The sequence below is a fragment of the Alligator sinensis genome, unplaced genomic scaffold, assembly GCF_000455745.1.
Source record: "Alligator sinensis unplaced genomic scaffold, ASM45574v1 scaffold499_1, whole genome shotgun sequence".
NCBI lineage: Eukaryota > Metazoa > Chordata > Crocodylia > Alligatoridae > Alligator > Alligator sinensis.
This window is the reverse complement of record NW_005841864.1, coordinates 1440191-1448576: the sequence shown is the minus strand read 5'-3', so window position 1 is coordinate 1448576 and position 8386 is coordinate 1440191.

Here is an 8386-nt window from a genome sequence, read left to right as displayed (position 1 = left end):
GTCCCTTTTTTGTTTGCAGCTCCTGCAAAGATTTAAGCTGGAAATTTTATCTTTTGTGTCTGAGCTCTTGTCACTCTAAATGTCTCTTGTTGTGTGAATCAGTATTGGCTCTCCTTACAAATAAAATGCAAATCATATCCTTGCCAGAGCTAAACACTTATCTCAGTGAAATCAGAACAAATACTTGAAGGTTAAAACTGAGATTCATTGGTTAGTTGAGAAAATCGCTGAATGCAACTTGAATTTTCAACTACAGAGAGTATATACAAAATGCAAGGCAAAATTTCAGCTCAGAGAAATGTCCTTCTCCTGAGCCAGAAGTTTGTTATGTGAAGATTTAAAATTAGATGTGAAGTTTGTTCTATGATTGTTTCTACGCATAGAAGAAGCCAGAAATTGAACAATAAGACACAATTGACATAATGTTCTCTTTTTTTATAATTATAGCACGTCATATTTTGCATTGGTGTAAGTCACAAGTGTGTGGTATAAGGCACAAGGCCAAAAGAAATGTTGTGAACACTAGTGGGAACAGGATGAGCCCTATCAAGTCAATGGAAGCTTTGCCATTGACGTCAATGGTAGTAGGATCACGCCCAAATTTCATAGAAAAATTTTGGCTCCTATGTCTTACTATTACCATGACATGGAATTTACCAGTATAAATAGGGAAAAGTGGTAGATCTGTATAGAAACTTGGCATTTATGACATCACTGACAACAAATAAGAGTGTTCCATTTGTGTCAAGATTTATAAAGCCTTTTCATGGTTTTAATTAAGGAACTTTTCTGACAGTGGGGATGTTCTAATTGGCTGTTACATATTTGAAAGAGAAATCAAAAGAGCTTTGCTAAAATTTAGTGTTTCAAACAGCCAACTTTTATACCTACCAACATCTAAAATCTATAAATAGCAGGTGCAGTTATGAAATGTGTCCTTGGTCTTTTTTAGGATTTTTTCCTGAATAAAGACTTCAAATTTGTCTCAGAAACTTTACAGCAGGAACTCGAGGCCTAATGTTCCAAATTTTGCAGTTAAAGGGATCTTTGCTTTTACAGTAAAAGCCCTCTTAATCGGCACAGGTGGGGAATGGGGGATGCCGGGTATCTAAAAATGCTGGTTACCTGAGGCCGACTGTCTTCAGCTGGATGCAGAGCAAAGCAGGGGTGGCCAGAGTGGTGGCAGTCCAGGTTGGATGTTTCCGCTGGACACGGAGTGGTAGCAGCGCAAGGTGGTGGGTGGTGGTGGCGGCTGCCTCATGTGAGCTTCCCCTCCCCCCCCGCATCCGACCAACCAGCCTGTATTTTGGTTAATAGAGTATTCCAGTTAGTAAAATGCCTGATAACAGGGCTTTTACTGTACTTTACTGAGAGTAAGATGAGGTTCAAAACATTTATTTATTTTGCTCTGCATTATACTTAAAGTTTTTAGTCAGAAGAAAGTTATAATACTAAGGGCATTATTTCTTAAATAGGGCCAATATGCAAAATCTTATTTGAGTGACACATGCTGTAATGTTGACAAGACACACTCAGAAATATAATTTACTGTAAAACAACCATACCCCATAATGCCCAGGAAAATCTGTTTTGGCTTTTTTCTATGGATCATGCGATTATAAGAAAGTAGGACTGGAAGGGATCTGGGGAGGTCATCTAGTTCAGCCCCCAGCTCAAGGCAACCATCCCAGTCATCTAGTTCAGCCCCCAGTCAAGTATCTGTCCAACCTGCTCATGAAAATTTCCAGGAATGGAGTTTCCACAACCCTCTACGTAGCCTTTTTCAATGCTTAACCATCCTCATTGTCAGAGATTTTTTCCTATTCCCCACCCCAAATTTCCTCTGCTGCAGTTTTAGGCCATTGTTCCCAATTTTCTACTCTACAGCCACAGTGAATAGTTTATATCCATCCTTTTTATATTCACCCTTCAGGTATTTGAAGACACTTACCAACTCCCCTGTCAGTCTCTGCTTCTTCAGACTAAATAGTTTTAGCTCTTTCAGCCTAGCATCCTAAGTCACCTTTTGCATTTTTGTTTTTTTTCTATTGTACCCTTTCTAAACTGTTTACATCTTTCATGATGTGGGGTCCAAAACAGGATACAGTACTCCAGGGTAGGTGTCACTAGAGCCAAATAGAGTGGAAGAATCAATTTTCTTGATTTGCAAATGACATTCTGTTATAACCTAGTATGCAGTTGTTGTTGTTTTTTTGCAACAAGGGCACACTGTTAGTTCATATTCAACTTGTGATCCACTGTAACCCCCAGGTCCTTTTCTTCAGTCCTGCAGCATAAGCTATCATTCCTCAGGCTGTATTTGTGCATGCAGTTATTCTGTCTCAAGTGCCGGACTTTGCACTTGTCCGTGTTGAATTTCATTTGATTGATTTCAGACCATTTCACTATTTTATCCAGGTTCTTCTGGATCCTAACCCCGCCCTCCAGAGTGTCTGCAATGCCACCCAACTTTGTGTCATTCACAAATTGGCTTAGGGTGCGCTTTATCACCCTAATCACTAATAAATATGTTAAATAATTCTGGACCCAGAACTGACTTCTGGGAAGCCCTGCTTGATTCTCCCAACTAGGCATTGATGAGTACTCATTGACCATGATCATCCAATTAGTTATGTATCTAACTTAACTTCATGTAGCCTCTTATTAGTCATCTCTGGTCCACTGATGCTCATTTTTTTTAAAATTGGAATTTGAAGAAAATTTAGAAGACTGGGTGTTCATGGTGTGACAGCACTTTAAAAGGTAGGTGGGGAAGACTCTAGGCTGGTGAACCTGGCTTAATTTCAGTGAGTGTTAATGGAAAAGTTGATTTGGAATTCAAAGGATAAAGAATTGAAAAGTAGATTACAGAATACAGGTCTTGTCAATCACACTGGATTTCATTCTTTGATGAGGTAACAAATTGGTTGATAAAGGTGACTGACAGATGTAATCCACAGACAACTTTGTGAGATATCTGAAGTTGACACTACACAGTATTTTTTTTAAAATGGCACTGTGCTGTATCATTATAATGTACATCAAATGGATCAAAAACCGGCTAACTTGCAGACTTCAGAAAGTAGTTGTCAAAGAGCATTTAACTGAGTTCTACAGGGGATTGACCAGGCTATATAAAATCACTGCAGATGTGATTGGTAGATAATATCAACACTGAAGTGGTAAATTCTGATGATGGCAGAACAGTTATATAGAACAATTTGATTTATTTGATAAGAGAGTTCCATTAAAATATACTACTGTGTGTCCAAATGCAACAAAATTCAATATTATACATATAGGAAAAATGGAATGCAGGCCATACCTACAGAACAACATTTTGAAAGGTAGTGGTTCTGGAAGGGACTTAGGGGATCATTATAAATATAATAAATATGTATTGTCAGTGCATTATTGAGGAAAAAGGACTAATGTGATCCTTGGCTATCTAAGCAGAGCAGTAGTGAATAGGAATAAGGAGGTGATTTTTATCTCTATACAGCTTTGGTGAGGATGATATTGAAATTCTGTATGCAGTTCTGATGTTTCCATTTTTTAAGGATAGTGGAAAATTGGAAAAGTGCAGAAAAGAGCTATGAAAATGATTTAAGGGCTGGAGAATTTGGCATATAGTGGGAGACAAAAAGCTAGAGGTGCACCAATATATTGATCCATATTATATCAGCATGGATAAAAGGAAAATTGATATTATTGACAATTGGCTTTTTTTTGGCCAATGTGGCCAATAATGTCACTGATAAATGCCGCATGCATGCACGCAGCCAGGAATGCGTTCAGGCAGCTTGAAGAGTCTGTGTGGGGGAAGGGAGGAATGGGGGAAGGGGGGCAGATCAAGGCCCATTGTGAGGGAGGGAGTGGGGCAGAGGCAGGTGCTTTCCAGCTGGGGCATGGCAGGCCATGGGATGGAGCTGTGGGTAACTTGTCTGGGGGTGGGGGGGCAGCTCCTGCCGCTGTGTACACCCCTGGGGGAAGCATGCAGGGCCAGAACGAGCTGCCTGCTGCAGGCTCTGGGCTGGGGGCTGTGTTGATCTCTTCCTGGTGGTGGGGCTGGGCCACCACCATGCATGTTCCCAGCCAAACCTGGCACCCTGTGCAGCTGCTCCTGTCAGCTACTCCTTTGCCCATCAAGTCTAATGACATAAGAGGAGAGACTCTAGGGATTCCCCATGTGATGGGGTCAGTTGGAGACGGTGGCAGTGTGCAGCAGGGTCTGCTTTTCCTGTATCTGGCCCTTCCCTGCTCCCCATTGTCCCCCTGCTAGTCTGGGGGGTCCAACTGTACCTTGCCTGTATCTCCCACGATGGTCTAAGGGATGTTATATGTACATCTTATTTATTCTTAAAGTCTTTCTGTAGGAGTGTGTATCAAAACAAAATGGCATTGATACAAAGTCTTTGTTCATTACTGTATCTGGGAATGTGACCAGATTGGATAGCAGTAGAATAACTAGTGGTGGGTGAAGGGGGCATGAGCTTTGGTGGCACCAGATCAGAGGGTTTTGGGTTTGGGTTAGGTTGAATCCTCTACCTGTAGCTAGAGAGCACTGTGGAGCAGGAGGAAGTGGGCAGGGGCCAACAGCTAGGGGGTGGAAGCAGGGTGGCTCAAGGCTCTGGAGTAGAGGTGAGGAAAGAAAGATCCTGTGGCCCGGGTGTTAATTCTGATGCTGAATGTTGGGTTTAATATCATTGCTTGTCATGGTTTTGATGGCACCTTTAAGGCCCAGTGCATGTACTCCCTGGCTACTGGGTCCTGGCTGCTTCCTGCTGTTTTTCACCAATGGAGCCCAGAGCTGCCAGAATCTGGAACTGCCTTGCTCCTCGCCAGATGCACCTCCACTGCCTTGGGCACTGGAAATTTTAGTTACACTTCTGCAGGGTGGTTTTGTGGAATGTCTCTGTGTTAACATTGATATATTCACATATGAGCATATTCAGTGAGCAGCAACAAGAAAGGACTCTCAGAATATAGGAAGTTCTATCCCAGCTGAGAATAATTTCTAGTTATATGGGAGCCGTGTTAACAGGTGATCCATTTCCAATGATATTTGAGGCAATAGTCATATTCCAAACACACTTCTTTTACCTTTGCAGAACCTAGGACTTCATCTTGCAAGTTTCCACATTGGCTCAAGGGTCTACTTGTCTGATATATCCTGCAGAATATGAGCCTTAGATTGTTTCAAGAAGTTTTTTTGTTACTTATTTCAAGAAGACCTGAGTATACTATCTACAAAATGACAAAAACATCTCTAGTGCTATAAAATCTAAATAAATTAGGTTAAATATACATCACTTGAGACACATTCTCTATTAACGCCTTCCTATAGCGCTCAGTGCTTTTACAGGAATAGAGAAAGATAGAGAGGTATGGATTCACTTTTACATGTAGCATATTTGAGCAGTACATGGAACTTCAATAAAGAAAAATAGCTATTTTTCCATAAAAAATAAAGAGTATCAAATCCCTAGGTAGAAAGAAATTCAATTCTTACCTGTTTACCAGACTTAAAAATTGTTACTATCCTCCTTTTCTTTCAGTCCATTAAAATGCCATATGTTTTTCATTTGTATTTATTTGGCATTCAAAAGGCTGAAGAGAATTAAGTACATTGAGGACAAGCTGAATCATTGTCTTGTGTCCAAGTGCTTTGACGGTATATTTAAGATAGATGCATGAGCCTTTTTTATTCCTTATAATATAGATATTATAAAGGAAGGTGAACAGGATGATGAATTAGAGATGTTCTCAGCCAGGCTGTTTAAATTATTTTTAGGTATAAGACATACTGTATGCACTAGGACTTAGTTGAATATAATTAATATGAAATGTTAACACTGTTTGTTGTGCTTGCAGTCCCATTGTGTCTTTTTCTTGTTCTGCCTCTTGCTGGCTCCTCTCACACTGCTTGCTGTGAAATCTTTTCCTGTTTTGCACTCATCCTATTTGTTACTACCATATGGTAGTTACAGTTTCCGTAGCTTTGTTCTGCTTACAGACCACTGTGCTTTGTCATATTTTTGCGCTCACCCTGTCTTGCCATCTGATACCCATCATCTGTTTAACACACTGTATGCCAAAAGCGCTTACATTTCTGCATAGCTTGTGTGAAGGAATTGACATGTAATACAGGGACTGACTCTGGCATTTACAGGGATTGGGTTAAATGGTTAGATAAAGGTTACCATTACTTTGGTTCAGTCCCAGTATCTATCAACTTCCAAACTTGCCAATAGATGCCAGTTGATGTATATGCATTTCAGATGTGTTTTGTTGTGTACTGCACTCTCTAATATATTGACCATGATGCAAGGATCAAACTTGTTTTAAGAATCTTTTCTTACCATGTAAATCTAATAAAAAACAGTTTGGTATTTTGCATCTCGCTGCATCCTTTGCCTTCATTAACCAAACTGCAACACTTTATTAGGTTTACAGCAAATAGACATTCTTAAAATGGTTTGATACTCAGAATACATTGTAATTTGTAATTTTTGGCACAGCACACACAAAACCCCACATATTCCTTCCACCTGGAACTGGTTTGGTAACCACATGGTATGTGTGTTGTCTTTCTGAGCCCTAAGCCACCAACTGAGTTAGTGTAGCTTCCCATTTAATAATACTGTCAGTGCTAACCCACACGCAGTTAACACCTGTCCATCTCTCTAAACTTTGTTTCTAGCTCTGTATCCACCCTTTCCCCTCTGTTCCTTCAGGGCAGTACTTCTCCTGTGTTCTCTTCCTTTCTTTTTTTCCTTGAACAGATACTTGTGGTAGAAAGAGGGCGACTATATTTTAGCTAACAAATTTCAGCAGGGAAGGGGTGAATAGAAGCCTGATGCTTGGGAATTGTGCAGGAGTCAGCTCTGGGTCTCAAACCCTCTAATCTCACAGTTGGGTTAGGGCAGTCTCAGATCCTGATTCAGCCCCAGAAGTTCTGGAGTTGGCATACAAAGTATTTTGTACCCTATCCCAAACATTGTGTCCTGCGACATGTCTGTAGGATGTGCAGTTTTTGGGTGAGGTATAAAAGACAACAGATCCCAATCATGCCATCATCTTAACATCTGCCAGGGACCCAACATTCACTTTCCTGCTTCTTCCTAAATTAACAGTTGGAGTGTATGAATTTGAATCAAACTTGAGCTGCTAAGATAGTGTGGCACCTGTTCTACCTCTCATGTGAATGTTATGGTTTAGTAAACTAAATTATCTAAATTGAAATAAGCAATGAATTTCAATTCTTCTCCCCTTGTAGGAAAGGTACAGCTGAAATGAGGAAGACTACTCATGTGAATAAATTTAGCAGGACTTGGCCTTAGCTCAAAGTTGTTAACATTTTCCTATTCACTTCCTGTGTATGTTTCTTACTGTATAAAACAGTAGATCCCAAACTTTTTTGGGATGTGACCCTCACTTCCAGTTGAGAGCCCTACTTCTGTGGGTTTGTGACCCAAAATACTAGCATTAACACTTACATTTTCTCAGGCTTTTAGCTCTTTGGAACTGACATAACCTTATTTGTGGCTGCAATCCATACTTGGGGAATTACTGATTAAAAAAAAAACCACCTGTAAATTTAAAGGGCCACGGTTTCTTTTTTTTCTTTTCCTTTTCTCTCTCCTTTTTTTACTTGTAATTAATTGAGATGCAATTGTGATAATTAATTTATCAACGTATTCAAACTGTGTACAAAGCTATAACAGTCAGATGCCTAGATGCTGGTTTCTTGCCTGTGATTAAATGTGGAGACAACTTTATCACTTGCTTTTAGAAAGTGTGCCTTGAAACTTTTGTCATCCTTTTTCATTTCAAATCTTTTTTATTTTTATTTTCCTGCTTTCTCTCAGTTTCATAGATTTCATAGATATTAGGGCTGGAAGGGACCTCGGAAGATCATCGAGTCCAGCCCCCTGCCCAAAGGGCAGGAAGTCAGCTGGGGTCATAGGATCCCAGCAAGATGAGCATCCAGTTTCATCTTGAAGGTGTTCAATGAAGGCGCTTGAACCACCTCTGGTGGCAGGCTGTTCCAGACCTTGGGGGCTCGGACAGTAAAGAAATTCTTCCTTATGTCCAGCCTGAAACGATCTTGAAGTAGTTTGTTACCATTCGACCTCGTCATCACTTGGGGCGCTCTGGTGAACAAATGTTCCCCCAGATACTGGTCGTCACCCCTGATAAACTTGTGGGTGGCCATCAGATCACCCCTGAGCCTGCGCTTTTTCAGGCTAAAGAGCCCCAGGGCTCTCAGCCTGTCATCGTAGGGTCTGCTTCCCTGACCTCTGATCATGCGCGTGGCTCTTCTCTGGACTCTCTCAAGCTTCTCCACATCCTTTTTGAATTGTGGAGCCCAAAACTGGAAGCA